Below are 17,500 nucleotides of genomic sequence, written 5' to 3'. Positions count from 1 at the left end.
AAGTTTCTTTGCTCAAGAACACAATATACACTGCCCATCCAGGAATCCAAACCTCAATCTTATTATCGGCAGTCCAACACACTAACCACCAAACCATGCCCCTCCACCACAGTAGATGTGGTTGGGCTACATTACTCCTTTAAGGAGCATGAGGCTGGGTTCCTGATTTTTCTGGTATATATCAACCCATGCTAGCATGGAAACTGGACGTTAACTGATGATGATGATGATGATATCTTTCTCCCTGGATGGGACACCAACTGAGCAATGTGAAATGAAGTGTTTTGCTCAAGAATACAACACTTCCAGGAATTGAAATCACAATCTTACAATCACACTATCCAATAAGCGATGTACCTCCACCATAGTAGAAGATATGGTACACTCTAACCAAAAGAAACCCGTCTTATATGTGTGTATGTCTGTTTAGATTTGTGCATTTCCCAAAATTGCTGAGCTATAAGCAATGATGCAGTGACGTTGTTGATAGTAACCCTGTCAATAAATTATCTACTTGGGTTCAATCCCAAAGCACAGTACCTTGGACAGATGTCTTTTGTAATAGTCCCAGACCAGCCATACTCATGAGTGTATTTAATAGAAACTGAAAGAAGCTATTCTATATACATTTAGTAGTTTTAATCCATTTATTATGAAATAAAAACTACACTGATTGTTGGCAACAGGAAGGGCATCCAGCCTTTGAAAATCTGTCTTAACAAATTCACCTGACCGATGCAAAGATGGAAAAACTATTTGTTAAGATGAGGATGATGCTGATGTATGTACATTTGTGCTCTTTCAACATGAAATCTAACAACACTTGTTCTTTGTAATAATTGAGCTCCAGCTGAGTCACACTTCAAAACAAGACAGTTGGACAACTTCATTGAATCAGGTTACAATGAAACAAATCCAATTAGTATAAATCAAAGTCGTTACAAGCAGGTGCTCTTAATTAACCTTGAAATCATAATTAAAGTCAGTAATTCATTAAATTTTGAGTATTAATTAAATTTTCCAATAACATTCCCCACAAATGTTTAACGTATTAAATTATCCTTTCTGTCTTTTTTCTTTCTTTTTTTTTTTTTTTTTTGCCTATTTTGTTTTTTATTTTATTTTATGTTGCTGATCTTTTATTGGTTATAACTAACTTTCATGTGAAGTTATATATTGTGTCTCATGCTTTTTCCTCTTTGAATTGTAATTGTATATATACATACATACATAAGCGCGCACACACACACACACACACACACACACACATAAACACATATAAGCAGACACACACATGCACATATACATACAGACATACGTGTGTGTGTGTGTGTGTGTCTGTGTGTGCATATATATATGTATATATATATATATATATATCATCATGATCATCATTGTTTAATGTCTGCTTTCCATGCTGGCATGGGTTGGACAGTTTGACTGAGGACTGACAAGCCATAAGGCTGCACCAGGCTCCAATCAGATCAGGCAAGGTTCTACAGCTGGATGCCCTTCCTAACACCAACCACACCGAGAGTGTAGTGGGTGCTTTCTATGTGCTACCGGTGCGGGGCCAGTTAGGTGGTACTGGCATCGACCACGCTCGAATGGTACTTTTTACTGCTCTCTCACTCAATAATAATAATAATAATAATAATCCTTTCTACTATAGATACAGGGCCTGAAATATTAGGGGAAGCACAGCAGTTGATACCGTCAGCCCCAGTATTAAACTGGTACCCCCTTTATCGACCTTAAAAGAATGAAAGGCAAAATTGATCTTGGCAAATTTTGATCTCAGAACATAAGGATGGGAATCGTGGCGCTAAGCATTTTGCCCGGATTGCTAGCAATTCCACTATAGGCACAAGGCCTGAAATTCTGGTGGAGGGGAGGGGTGGGGCTAGTCAATAACTTCGACCCCTGTATTCAACTGTTACTTATTTTATTAACCCTGTAAAGATGAAAGTTATATTCAACTTCAACAATTTTGAACTCAGAACATGAAGACGGACAAATATGCTTGGCAGCATTTTGTCAAATGTGATGATGATGATGATGATGATGATGATGATGACGATGATAATGATAATAATAATTTCTTTGCATCTGAGAGGTGTCAGCTGTCTCCATTGACAAAAACCAAAAGTACATTAAACGAAGATGAAGACGTTTATAGTGGTACTGACATTACAACCATTCTACAGTTTTTCCTGTTCACCTTTGGGCATTGGACGATGTATTGTTAAAAATGGTGTGGAACCATAAAAGACAGAACAAAAGAAAGAATGTGAAAAAGAAGAAAAAGAAAGCTATGATAGTGAAACAAACACAAAAAAAAAAAAGCACCACAACAAAACAACAAAACATTTGCCGAAGAATGAAAGAAGCAGCTGAGATATTTCGCTTGGTTTCTTCATAGAAGTTAATCTTGTCAGCTTTGCCTGAGCCTGAATGAGTTAGTTGTACTGCAAATTGTGGTTGGCGCTACAACCGTAAATCACTTTGCATCAGGTCAGTCTTAGCTTGGAGAAAATACAATAAAAAAAAAATCTAATATAATATATAATAAATATATAAAAACAATTTGATAAAAAAAAAATCTACTGAAACATCTTCAACTATTTCAGGTCAGTACCAACAAAAGTAGCAGCAGTAGTAACAGCAGCAGCAGCAATACCATTCCTTTGAGGACCATTAAACAAATCCATCAAACCTATACTGGTTACTTTTACTATGTCTTGTCTTTTTTTTTTTTAATTATATTTTTATTTTTATTTTAGTATTTTTTTGTTTGGTGAAAATTTTTTTTTTCTGTTACGCAATTCTCCTGTCACTAAAATCAAAAGTAAAAAAAAAAAAATTGTGTGTGTATATGTTGTTCATATGGGAGAACAGTATTCAGTATATGGAGGACGGATATATGTATGTATGTGTGTGTGTATGTGTTTGTGTATATATTATGACAGCAAAAAATTGCACAAACAAGCAAGATAAACTATCAAGTATTGAATTATGGATGATAGGTGTGGCTGTGTGGTAGGAAGCTTGCTTCCCAACCAGATGGTTCCCAGTTCAATCCCACTTGGGGCTGAACCTTGGGCAAGTGTCTTTTAGCATGGCCAAAGTCTGATGACTGAAACAACTAAAAGATAAAAGATAGTAAATCCATCTGTTGTAGATGATGATGATGATGATAAGGACAATGACAATGATAGTAATAATGATGACGACAATGACAACAATGATGATGATGACAGCCACCCACACATTAACGCAAAAATTTAAAATTATCGCTTCATTTTGCTGTATTCTTCAACACCCACCCACACAATTCTGTCGTCTACTTGGAAGAAATGTAATTTACTTCTATTAAATAGACAAAGTTGCCATTCTCTGACGCTTGCTTCCATTTCTTTGTAAAAGATTTTCAAGAATTCAACTTGACATTTTGTTGTTTCAATTTTTTGGCCAGAACTTCTGGTCAAAATCTAATCAACAAATGTTTTTTTTTAATCCATTTTTGCAAATTTTTCTTTTGTGTTTCTCTCTTTTTTTTTGGCGATAAAAAAAATGAAATTAAAAAACAAAACAAAACAAAAATTAAGTAATGAATCATTTAAATACAATTGTTTGTCTTATTCGTTAAGTTCTTAAATCATTGTAATTCCTGGCTAGTGATTAAAAGAAAAAGCTAGAGAAGAAAATAATGAATTAAATAAATTAAAATAATAATAATAATAATAATAATAATAATGATGGTTTCAAATTTTGTCACAAAGCCAGCAATTTTGGGGGAGGGGTTGAGTTAATTACATCGACCCCAGTATTCAACTGGTACTTATTTTATCGACCCCCCCCCCCCGCTAGAATTTGAACTCAGAGCATAGTATGGGCGAAATGACTCTGCCAGCTTGGTGCCTTGCTTAATAATAATAATAATAATAATAATAATAATAATAATAGTAATAGTAATAATTATATCAAGAATAGACAACACAGAAAGTGACAAGTGCAGAATCTGTGGACAAAATGGTGAAACCATATGGCATATTACCAGTCAATGTACACCACTAACCCAGAAAGAACATTAGAGACGTCAAGACAAAATAGCAAGGATTGTGCATTGGACACTTTGCAACAAGTATGGACTTGACTAAGCGAAAAAGGGGTACGGATATAAACCCAAAGGCATCATCGAAAATGATAATGCAAAGATCCTATGGGATTTTATGATTTAGTGTGACCATGAGATAGAGAATAGGAAACCAGATATAGAGTTAATTGAGAAAGAAAGCAAATGATACTGGATCATAGATATAGCATGCCAGGAGGAAAGAAAAGTCAATAGATATAACAGGTTAGCTTGGAAGGTTAAGCAGTTGTGGTCGATGGAAAAGGTGGTAGTAGTACCAATAATTGTTGGAGCCCTGGGAACAGTGAGTAAAATTCTTGAGAAGTACATGGAACAAATAGGGGCTGCAATAAGGGTGGGGCACTTGCAGAAAGCAGTACTACTTGGAACTTCTTGAATACACCAGATGGTGCTCGAAAAATAAGAGGTGTTACATTAGTTCACTGGTAGTAAACAGGTGACACTGTAGTACATCTACAGCGTTAGAAGCAGTGCAAAGAGTATATAAACAGTTTGGCTGCCTGTTTCTCTGGAGACTGTCAGAATGATGTGGATGCCTCTGATGAGAACCCAGCAAAGATTAAAAATGAAAAAGTATGCATGTGTTTGTGATGTATGCCTGAATATGATTTGAAACCAGGTATGGATTTTCGTATGAAGTCACAAGATCGATCAAAGGTGCCTGTTTATTGCAGGATCTAATTCTTTTATTGTTCTGCTTCTTCAACTCAAATTGTTTTGGCACATCATGACACATTTTGCTCCACTCAGATTTATCTAGGCAGTAACTTCCGCATCATCGTCATTTAACATCCATTTTCCATGCTGGCATGGGTTAGATGGTTTGACTAGAATTGGTAAGCCAGAGAGCTACACCAGGTTCCAGTCTGATTTGGCTTGGTTTCTACATCTGGACACCCTTCCTAACCTCAAGATGTTGAATTATGTTGTAGAGATTTTAGTAATTGTTTTATCCTTATACCTAAAGATGGGTCTTCCTTTACCATAGTATCCCTCTACTTGTTGGCCATACAAAGGAATTTTTGGAATGCGGTCATCTTTCATTCAGACATGTTCAGCCCATCTTTACTGAATTCTCAACAGTATGCTTTCAATACTGGAAATATCAGATTTTACCAAAATTTTGACCTAATAATAGTAATAATAAGGATAATAAAAGTAATTTTAAATTTTGGCACAAAGCCAGCAATTTTGGTGGGGCTGGGGTAAGGTGATTACATTGACCCCCAATGACCAATTGGTACTTATTTTATCGGCCCCTAAAGGATGAAATGTAAAGTTGACCTTGGCAGAATTTGAACTCAGAACACAAAGATAGATGAAATGCCACTGTGCATTATGCTCATTGCTCAGTGTGCTGGTGATTCAACCAGCTTGCTGCCTTGATAAGGATAATGATAATAATAATGATAATAATAATAACAACAATAATAATAATGATAATAATAATCCTTTCAACTATAGGCACAAGGCCTCTAATTTCAGGGGAGGGGCTAGTTGAGTTCAATGACCCCAGTGATCAACTGGTACGTATCATAATTTTATTGGCCTCCAAAGGACAAAAGGCAACATTAACTTCAGCAAAATTTGAACTCAAAACATAAGCATTTGGAAGAAATGCCGTTAAGCATTTGTTTGACACAGTAATGATTCTGCTAGCTTAATAATAATAATAATAATAATAATAATAATAATAGATTTACTCAAAATCATGAGTTAGTATATATATATATATATATATATATATATATATATATATATATATATATATATATATATATATATATATATATACATATATATATATATATATATATATATATATACATATATATATATATATATATATATATATATACATATATATATATATATATATATATATATATATATACATATATATATATATATATATGTATATATATATATATATACATATATATATATATATATATATATATATATATATACATATATATATATATATATATGTATATATATATATATGTCAAAAGCAAATTTTCAAATTTTATTGAGGATATTTGATATTTCCCATCTGTTATCTTCTCATGATTTTCTAATCTTAATATCCTTGAGGCTCCAATCTGGATAAGGAACCAAAGGTAATGGAAGAGGAATCTCCAAGAATTAACAAACAACAACAACCACAAAAAAAATAAATAACTGAAGAAAAAGAGGAAAGAAAAATGAAGAAGTTTCTTTAACATTTTCATCTTCTTCCATTTTTATTGAATAAAATGAAAGAGAAATTTCTTGTTGGTCCATAATTTGCGAGAGATGGAAGTGGCAATGGTAGTGGTGGTGGCAGTGGTGAAAGAAGCAATGGGGGTTAGAAAGGTGGTAGTGGTGGTGTTGGCTGTGGTGGTGGTGATGGTGGTATTGGCAGTGTCAGTGGTGGCAACTGTGATATTATTGTTGTTGTTGGTGGAGGTGGTGGAAGCAATAGTGGTGATGAGGGTGGTGAGAGTGGTGGTGATGGTAGTAGTGGTGGTGGTTGTGGTAGTGGTGGTGCCGTTGGCAGTGTAGGTGGTGGCAGCTGTGTTGTGGTTCTTCTTGTTGGTGTTGGAGGTGGTGGTATCACTGTCAGAAATGTTAAAATGGTACGGGTGGCAGCAACAATAGTACATGGCTGTGGTAGTGTTGATGCCAGTGGCAACGACGACCATGGTGCTGCTGCTGCTGCTGGTGATGGTGATGGTGGTTGGGTGATGAGAATAAATAATGATGGTTCTCGTCTTTTGTGTTCTCTTCAATAGGTTTATTGTTCTGTGTGATTGGAATTTTGTGCAGGATCAAATTTTCTGCTTTTCCTTCGCAATAGATTTTATTGGAAAATTGATTTAAATTGAAATGAAATAACTTCATACAAAGCAGGTTTTAACCCCCACATCTCATTTTCTTTCTCTCTCTCTCCTCATCTCTCTTCTCTTTTCTTTTTACACTCTGACTCTTTCTCTCTTTCTCTCTCTCTCTTACACACACACACACACACACTTTTTCTCCCCTTCACCTCCTTCACTAACAATTAACTCCAATATGAACATTACTTCTCAGCCATTATTTTTCTCCCACTTCTCTCTCTTCTTCCTCCTCCTTCTCTTCCTCCTTTTTCTCCTCCTCCTTATCATCATTATCATCATCATCATCATCTTTATCGTAATGGTGGCTACCAGCATCATCGACATCCACATTGTCACCCACCACCAACATCACCACCACTACCACCACCATCACCAACACCATCATCACCAAAACCACCACCATCGCCACCACAACCAAAACCACCACCACTACTACCACCACCACCACCACCACTACCACCACCACTACCACCATCACTGTCATCAACATCACTGCCTCACCACCACCACCACCACCACTACCACCACCATCACCACCACTACCATACCACTACCACCACCACCACTACCACCACCACCACCACCACCATCAACATCACTGCCTCACAAACACCACCACCATTGCCACTATCACAAGCACCATCAACTTACCATCATCATCAACCAAAACCACCACCACTGCCGCCACCGCCTCTGCCACCGTCGCCGCCGCCATCCCCACCCCTGCCACCACCACTATTTCTTGAGACTAAGTCTTTCCTGCATGAATATTTTAATTTATTTTGTTTTTGTTTTATATGTGAAACTTCCTCAAATTATGTTGAAAAAGTTATCAAAAGAATTAAAAAAACTATTATAGTGAGTTTCGTTATTTGAGAAGATCTTTCTTTCTGTGAAGATCGTAAATAAATGTTTGGGTTGATCTGATATTCTTCACTAGAGAGACAATCACAAGACGGGGGTGAAGAGGTGAAAAATAAATCCCGTCACCTACAAAAGCATTGTGTCCTTTGCATGGCCTGGGCCAAGACCAGCTGACCAGGAAATAACTCTGCCCCACCTGGGTTCACATTACGTTTATGACTTGGAGAGGTATTGACTCTATCAAGCTCACCAGCCAATACCATCATCACTACCATCGTTGTTGTTGTCATCATTAACATCATCATCATCGTTGTCATCATCATCATTGACATCATCACCTTATCTTTTTCCTTTTATGAACTAAGAATACGTTCTACAATACAGTGCATCTCAGACAATTAGGAAGAATTATTCCCCATGCTCATACACATCAACCCTTTAGCATTCAGATTAATTTATCAAACGTAAAGCTTATTTGTCCACATTTTTTAAAATTAATCACATATTATCACAAAGCCTTGAAATTTCGATGACATTTTAGGTTAGGTGCGAGAGGCTGGATCTGGCCAGTGTCAACATAAGACTGAGAGAATATGTTGGCTGAATATGGCTGGCTTAAATGCTAAAGGGTTAAGCCATATCGAAGTTGATGAGGACGGGGAGGAGGAGGTGTGTGTTTCTTTACTTTGGAATAAAAGGCAAACTTAAGAAGATAAGATGGTCATTGCTAGAATGCCTTTCACTTGTCAAGGTTCACCTAATACTTAAATTACAACAACAACAACAACAACAGCAACCTAGAAAACGTTGTTCTGTCCTTAAGAAAAAGCACTATTTTCTAAAGTGGTTGGCATTTGGAAGGACATCTAGATGTAGAAAGTTTACCAAAGCAGACAGCAAGGATTGGAACAGTCTTCTGCCTTACCAGATTCTGTAAAACCATGCAGCTCATGCCAGCATGGGAAATGGAAGTAAAATGCTGATGATGATGATGACGACGAAGAATTCCTCTGCCAGATATTCTAAATGTTCTTCCTCTTGTAAGAACCTTCTAAATATTCCAGAATTTGCTCGAACCGTGTTGTCAGTTTTGAACCCTACTTTGCAAATCAAATAATGATGTATATTTACATTTTTTTTATCTTTAACTTGCTTCAGTCATGAGATCGCGGCCATGCAGGGGCACCACTTTGAGGAATGTTTAGTTGAATGAATTGGCCCTAGTAATTTTTGTGTATTTTCTTTCAAGCCTGGTACTTTTTGCTGAACTGCTAGATTATGAGGACATAAACACACCAACATTGGTTGTCAAGTGGTGGTGAGGGAGAAATACACACACATATATTCACTAGGCTTCTTTCAGTTTCCACCTACCAAATCCACTCAAAGCTTTGGTCGAACTGAAGTTATAGTAGAAGACACTCACACAAGGTGCCATGCAATGGGTCTGAACCCAGAACCATGTGGTTGGAGTGCCAGCTTCTTACCATACAGCCATGTCTGTATTTTCTTCTTTAGCCCTTGACTTTGTCAGTGTCTAAAGGTTTTACCAAATCTAATTAATATTTTCAAGACATTTGAAAAAAAATTCAAAACGAAACATGATACAAGTTATCAAAGAGAAATTATAAATATATTAACACTGCTTCTTTTTTTCCTTTTTTTTCTTTTTACCATTTTTCTAAACTGGTTTCTTTATGAAAAGGATAGTAAAAAGATTTTATTTGTCTATCAACAGATCAATTGATCCCATCCTATCTATTTAAAGATACGAAGCAAATAAATAAATAAATAAATAAACAAATAAATAAAATTAAGAGAGAAAGAAAGGAAGGAAGGAAGAACTAAGCTGAAAAGGTGTCAGCCAGTTTCTTTATTTCTTTTTTTTATGTTTTGTTTTTGTTTTTACTTTTCTGGCACTGAAAACTGATTTATGTATTGTCTGTAGTAAAACTGAGGTTTACATATTTTCAACTCTTAGATCAGTGGGTTTTTAACTGTATTTATCATCACCATCATCATCATCACCACCACCATCATCATCATCATCATCATTATTATGCTCACCACTACTTTCTTATTTTTTTAATTTTTAGTATCAGTTTATTATTACTACTACTACTATTATTATTATCATTATTATTATCATTATTATCGTTATTTCGTTATTTTATTTATTTATTTGTTTGTTTGTTCTTTGTTGTGAGAGGACTCTAGGATATTAAAACAAGAAAAAAATAGCAAGAAATTAATAGTAAAAAAAAACAAAAGAAAAAACAAGAATCAACAACAACAACAACAACAACAGACAACAAACAACAGACTTTAAAACAAATCGATATTACGTCAAAAGAATTCACATTTTGTTTTGAAAGGAAATCAATAAGTATTAAAATGTCCTTCACAATAAACAATATATTATTTCCCTCACAATGTTGCTTTGTCTATCTCTTTTCTTTGGAGGAAAGTTTTGGGTTTCTATAGAAAAACAAGAGAAACTGATAGCAATGGAGGTGGTGGTGGTGGTGGTGGTGGTAGGATTGTTGCTTGGTGCTGCGGATTAAAGAAGATGAAAATGAAAATACAAAACTAAGTAAATATAGTCAAGAAAAGAGACATCATTTATCACTTTGTTTAGGGTATCATCATGGTGGCTTATGAAATCATCTCAGCTCTGTTTAATTTTTTATCTTCTTTTTATTATTTGTTCAAATTTTATTTCTTCTTTGTTCAGCTGTTAAAATCCAATCAAAAGTTTAAACTATAGATAACTTATCCTATTTGAGAAACGAAAACAACTTTTAGCAATTTAATAAATCGTTTTGTTGAGTAACATTGATTAGAAAAAAAGCTTATTGTCTGAGCCCTTCTACTATAGAATGCCACCTTTTTAATAGATCATTTATTGCCAGATACTTCAGATATCAAGTGTTTCCGGACAAGGTAAGAGCCTGTATGTGGTCATTCAACTGGTTAAAAAAGTAGCCAAATCTCCCTCAAATTAATATTGTCTTTAAAGTAGAGGGTGCACAGATTTAGGAACCTAATGTTCATCTAGATACTTCAGATATCAATTGTTTCCTGACTAGGAGGAGGCCTAGTCAAAAAATAGCAGCTAAATCTATCGAGTCATTTGTATTTGAAGGTAAAAGGACTGGTAAATATGTTGCTGACAGGGGAATTCATAACATGTTGTTGCCTGTATTTTAGCAATTTTCAGAAAAGCACAAACGTAAACACACACACATGCACTTACATACATTGATACCTACAGACACATATGCACATATATATGCTTGTGTATACACACACACACACACACACACACACACACACACACACGCACACATATTTTTATTTTCATTACATTCTTTATTTTCTCTCTCTGTTTCTTTCTGTGTTCCTGTCTGTGGAAAAGTGTAGGCTCGAAACGTTAAAGACTTTTTCACTTCCCGAGCATTAAACTAATACATCTGTTTGTTGTTTACACACCCGTCTTCGTCTTTTGTTTTTTTTGTGAATTCTCCTCCTATACATATATATCTGATGGACTTTCTCGTTGTTAGACAATGTATGAGGTCTCAACAATTTCTTACTGAACAAGCACAAAGATGATTTGTCTATAGTGATTAGATGTCTGTGTAGACATAAGCTCACTCCCTCCATCAAATTAACATTACCTGTACAGGTGCAACTGGATACCACATTTTGGATGTTGAAATGATTGCAAAGCAATGTGAAATGAAGTGTTTTGCTCAAGAACACAACACACCACCCAATCTGGGAATCAAACCCACGATCTCGCAATCGTGAGCGCAACACCCTAACCACTAACCCATCTGTCTTCACACACACACAGATAGATAGATAGATAGATAGATAGACAGACTCATAGATAGATAAATAGACAGACAGACAGACAGATATAAGACAAACAATAAGCCTCTGGTTAATCTGGAACTTTAGAGAAGACACTTGCTCAAGGTGTTACACGATGAAACTGAACCTAAAACCACATAACTGGAATGCAAACTTCTTAATCACACAGCCATGTCCGTCTTCAGCTCTTCCTACATCTGTGAATCATGCCCGTAGCAAAAGTATAAAACAGGACATATTCCATTTTATTCTTTTACTTGTTACTCTTCAGAACATCGATTCTGATGTGAACGGTGATCCTCATTCTTTAATCAGATCAAGGTACTTTTACTACGTAACTTATTGTGTTCTGTGTATTCTTGAAGAGTAGAGATAAGATGGCTAAGTGGATATGGCATTGAAATTTTGGACTTTTTCTGAATCATTAGAATAATATTATTTCTAAAAACTAGAGTAAAAGTCACTCTATCTTCTTGTGTGGAAAAGGATAAAAAGTAGCAAGGTTTTGGACGGAGGCTCTTTATCAAGATAGACTAGGGAGATAAAAAGAGGAAAAAAAGAAAAAAAAGCCTGCCTGTTGTAATCAGCAAATCTAGCCTAAAACTTTCAAGTTTTACTTTTCCACACAGCAATACACACACACACACACGCACACATTTTTTTCTTTTTTCAGTAGGTTTACTTTTTGATTACTGTTGGTGCTAGCTTTCACAAATTTCTCAGATTCTCTGCATTTTGTACATACATGCTGGTTGTGAGTTCAAATACATCGCATGCAGTTTATGTTCCTGAACAGTGTTATTTTTTAATCTGAAAAAAAATTGCTTTTATTTATTTATTTTTTCTCAGTTCACTTAGATGTCAGAAAAAAAAAAACTATACGTATAAAGAATGTTACTTGTGATCGACTAACGTCTTATATATGAAGGAAATGCATTATAATTGTGACCTTGGTCACCAGAACCACTGCAACATTCCCCACCACCATCATCATCATCATCAGAAACAACTTCCTTTTCTTTCTTCCTTCGCATCATTTACATTTGTTTTCAACTCCAGCATGGGTTGGATGGGTCTTCATCATGTCTTACTTGGATTTATTGTCCTCTTGAATGTGTTAGCGGACAAGACATCACTCACATATTCTATATCCTTTGGCATGATTTCAATGACACAAATCCTTTTCTGACTCTAATCACCTGACAAAATATGCTGGGTGCATTTTATCAGGGCACCAGCACAAAAGAGGTTTATATACCCTCAGCTAGACTAAAGAGACTTCTCTACTGGAAATGAGACGTTTTGGCGCAGCTGTGTTGGCACAGCCCATTTGGCATTGCTGATTTGACACTGACTTATTTGACATCAGGCATTTAAATGTTTCTTTCACTCTCCTCTCTATCACTCTCTTTTCCTCTTCTCTCTATCACTCTCTTTTCCTCTCTCTCTCTCTTTCCCTCTATATCTCTCTGTCCATTTATGTGCGTAAGCATATTTCCCATCAGGTGTAGGAGGGGAGCATGTGTATTCAATTAATAAATTGGACTGTTTCGCTCTTTCTCTCTATCTGTAAGTGTGTATTTATATATACATATATATACATCTGCATGTGCCAATGTATGTATGTGTGTGTTTGCTGCCAGTGTCAAAACACAATGTCATCAAAGCAAGTTCAATGTCCATTCAGCCATGCCACATTGATAGCATCCAAAAAGCTGCACCTAACCACTTCATTCCACTCTCCACATTATATTGTCTCCATTTAAATGCAAACTAATTTACAGTGTTAATGCCCTCATCTTACGTCACTAACATGATGTATATCCAACATATTCAATATCATAAAAGTGGAGCCAAGCACTGTTCCTTATCCAAAGCCCAACAGAGATTAGAATGTATTTCTTGGAAAGAAACAATATGCTATCCTTAGCTTTGCCTTTGCAAATTTAGTGTAGATTGAATTTTGCATCAAATCACTTGGTAATTAGGGATCCTACCTGACCTTATGCATAGCAAGAAGCCAAACATCAACTGCATGCAAAAGGGTCCATCCTAATTAGATGTCTGCTTTTATCAAGGAATATTAATGAGGTCCTTCATTAGTGTTTTCCCCACATGATGTCATCAATCAATGCATTACGTTTGCCTCTCCCTTTCTCTCATCTTTCGAATTATTTTATTTTGTTGCTGTTCTTCACTGAAGATGTTTGTCCCCAACATCAATTTATTTCTCGTGGAACAGCAAACTTGTGAGTTACAGGTCGGTAAAATTATTGATTTCTTAGAGTGATGTAACAACAAATATTTATGGAAAAAGGATATTCTTAATTAAATAACCTTAGTTTATGATCGGTATATATTTCATTTTTTAAAGTTATTTCTATAGATTTTCTTTAGAAATCAGAGCCAGTGTTGAAAGTTATGACATTTTGCATCTGAATAGGTCTGTGTAAATGACATTATTGAAGTTCAGAGCTGGCTCTAATTTCTGTAGGCAATCTATAGAGATAACTTTAAAAGGTGACTGAATTGGACTGCTAACATTATTGACTTATAAGACTTTCATATACTTGGTAGCATATGATGAGTTCAAGATGAAACATGGTGTCCCTACTACGAATTAATATATATTTACATATATTTTTGTATCATCATCATCAACATCATCTGCTTTCCATGCTGGCATGGGTTGGACGGTTTGACATGCAGCTGGCTAGCAGGGAGCTGTCCAGACTCCAATTGTCTGTTGTGGCATGGTTTCTATGGCTGGATGCTCTTCCTATTTTCATATATGTATATGTATGTCTATCCTTATAGCTCTGCTCAATCAGGATTAAACAACTGAAACCACAAAGCTCAATAGTGCTAGTGAGAAATATATAAACTTCTTTTAAGTATTCAAATATTTTCTCTTTTCATCTCTCTGCCTGTCTGTCTCTCTCTCTTTATATATATATATATATATATATATATATATATATATATATTGCGTGTGTATCGTTGGCGATTTTCTTTCTCTGTCTTCCCTTCTTTGGACGTTTTCTATATTTTTGATGAAGAGCTCCGCTCGAAATGTGACATCCTCTTTCTTTTCTTTCCTTTCCTGAGCGTCCAATAACACTGTACTTATTCCACGTCCTCACGTTGTTGTTTTTTCGTGTTTTTTCTTGCTTGTTCATGTTTGGATTGACTATATATATATATCCATATATATGTGTGTATTGATCTATTCATCTCTCTGTCGATTAGCAAACATGTAAACACTAAGCTGAAAAATAGATGTGACATGCTTTTCTGGTTGAGCAGTTGTTGTTAGGAAGGGCATTGATGTGTTAAACACTTGCTTAACCAATCCTTGCAGATATTGGAATTTCTTCAGCCATTCAGTCCATTCTGACACACACACATGCACATGTGTGTACTGAGTTGATGTATATTAAATGAAGTTTGTCCCAAACACATTATAAATAATTTTTATTTTTTGCAAGTTTAAGTTATTTTCTGAAAGGCCAGCATGAATATAATTATTTTTATTTATGAATTTTCAATATAAATTCTTCATTTTTCTCTGGCTCTTTTTTACTTTTTTCTTGGTGTGTTTTAATATTTTCTTGTCATCATTCTTTATATTTATTTCAGTGTCAGCATTATTTCATAAATCAGTCTTCAGGAGAGAGAGAGAGAGAGAAAAAAAAAGCCATAACAATTGATAATGAGAGAGAAAAATAATCTAAGCAAAAACTATTTATCTGAAATTTATAGACATAAATAACCCCGATAATGATTCCTGATGCCAGGACACCAACAAATTCTTTATTTTTATATTTCGTAGATATATGGCTGCATGGTTAAGAAGCTTGCTTCTCAACCACTTGTTTCTGGGGTCAATCCTACTGCGTAGCATAATAAGCAAGCATCTTCTGTATTACTTTCTGACCATTCAATGTTTTATGAGTGAAATTAAGAATCTGTGCTGAAATCCATCAACTATTTATGTGTGTGTGTGTGTGTGTGTGTGTGTGTGTGTGCATATGTTTATATATATATATATATATATATATATATATATATATATAAACATATGCACACACACACACACACACACACACACACACACACACATAAATAGTTGATGGATTTCAGCACAGATTCTTAATTTATATATATATATATATATATATATATATGTTTTTCTGCAGTCATTTCCCCCTCCATATTTTTAAGAGGTCATGGGCCAACAGGTTTTTGGGATCTGATGATATGCCATAAAGCTAAACCCTTTATAGATGAGAAAATTAAGGTGATCCCATAAACTGGTCTTCCCCATTTTTAATATATACTGCCCTACATCTTAGAGTGTGCTTCTTCTTTTGGATTTATGTTTTCTACAAACGATATATATATAAATATATATATATATATATATATATATATATATAGGTAAATTGAAAATTAGAGGTAATACTTGACAATTGTAACCACTAGCTGGATTTACAATTTATATATATATATATATATATACAATAATAATGTTAGGGACAAAATCCAAAATTACAGGTAAAAACTCAATTAGAATCAATTTATAAAGAATTAAAATTAAATTGAGCTTTATAAATTAAAATATATATAAAAATATATAGTTTTAGGGAAAAGAACCAAGTTTCATGAACTCATCGATGAAAATCCACTATCACATATAGAAAAATTAATAATTAAAAGGACAATAAATGAGTATAATATAATACAAAGTAAATATAAGATAAAGATAATATTATTATTTATCAGGATGTAACTAATGATTTTTGGAAGAGGTTTTTGTTCTAGTGCATGAGTACTTTTGATTAACTTATGTTTGTGTGTGTGCGTGTGTATGTGTGTATCTCTGTCTTTGTGTTAGTGTTTGTCCCCCACCACCACTGCTGGACAACTGGTGTTGGCTTGTTTACATCTCTGTAACTTAGCAGTGCAGCAAAATAGACCAATAGAATAAGTAACTTGTTTTTCAAAAAAAAAAAAAAATACCAGAATCGATTTTCTTGACTAAAAAACTTTTCAAGGTAATACCCCAGCATGGCCGCAGTCTTAATGACTGAAACAAGCAAAAGATAAAAGATATATATATATATATATATATATATATATATATACAGTTGTGTCTGGGGAGAGTCATTCTCTTTTAGTCCCTTATAATTTAACACCCGCACCGGTAAAATTTCCACTCATTTACTTATAGAAAAATAAGTAAATAATTAAGTTTATTTACTGGTGAGTGTGTTAAATTATAAGACACTTAAACAGAATGACTCTCCCCAGACATAACAAAATATGCTTCAACACACGAACTCACATAAAGAATCTTGCAAACCAAATCCCAAAACGAAATATATATATGTGTGTATGTATATATGTGTGTGTGTGTGTGTGTGTGTGTGTGTGTGTGTGTGTATATATATCTGTGTATATATATGTACATATATATATATATATATATAAATTGCTTATATCGTATAAGTTTGTGTGTGTGTGTACGTACATATGTTCTTGTTTTATTTTGTTTGTGTTTGGTGAATTGCAAACATTTTACTGAGCTGTAAATTCAAGGCACATGAGTTGTTTTTGTTGTTGTGGTTGTTGCTGGTTGCATCCGCACATAAGAGACAATTTATCATAATCTTGTATAACTCACATGTATTGAACAATGTATTCATGACGACACAAA

General features: G+C 34.6%; 1 long non-coding RNA gene across 2 annotated transcripts in view; it reads right to left on the bottom strand.

The window, feature by feature from the left end:
- LOC106884501 (uncharacterized) overlaps positions 1–17,500 on the bottom strand; it is a 113,361-nt gene that overhangs the window by 95,157 nt on the left and 704 nt on the right. The window lies entirely within an intron of this gene.

The sequence above is a fragment of the Octopus bimaculoides genome, chromosome 21 (genome assembly GCF_046866305.1).
Source record: "Octopus bimaculoides isolate indiv1 chromosome 21, ASM4686630v1, whole genome shotgun sequence".
NCBI lineage: Eukaryota > Metazoa > Mollusca > Cephalopoda > Octopoda > Octopodidae > Octopus > Octopus bimaculoides.
Note: the sequence above shows the minus strand (reverse complement) of the source record. Positions and strands in the feature narration are given on the sequence as shown.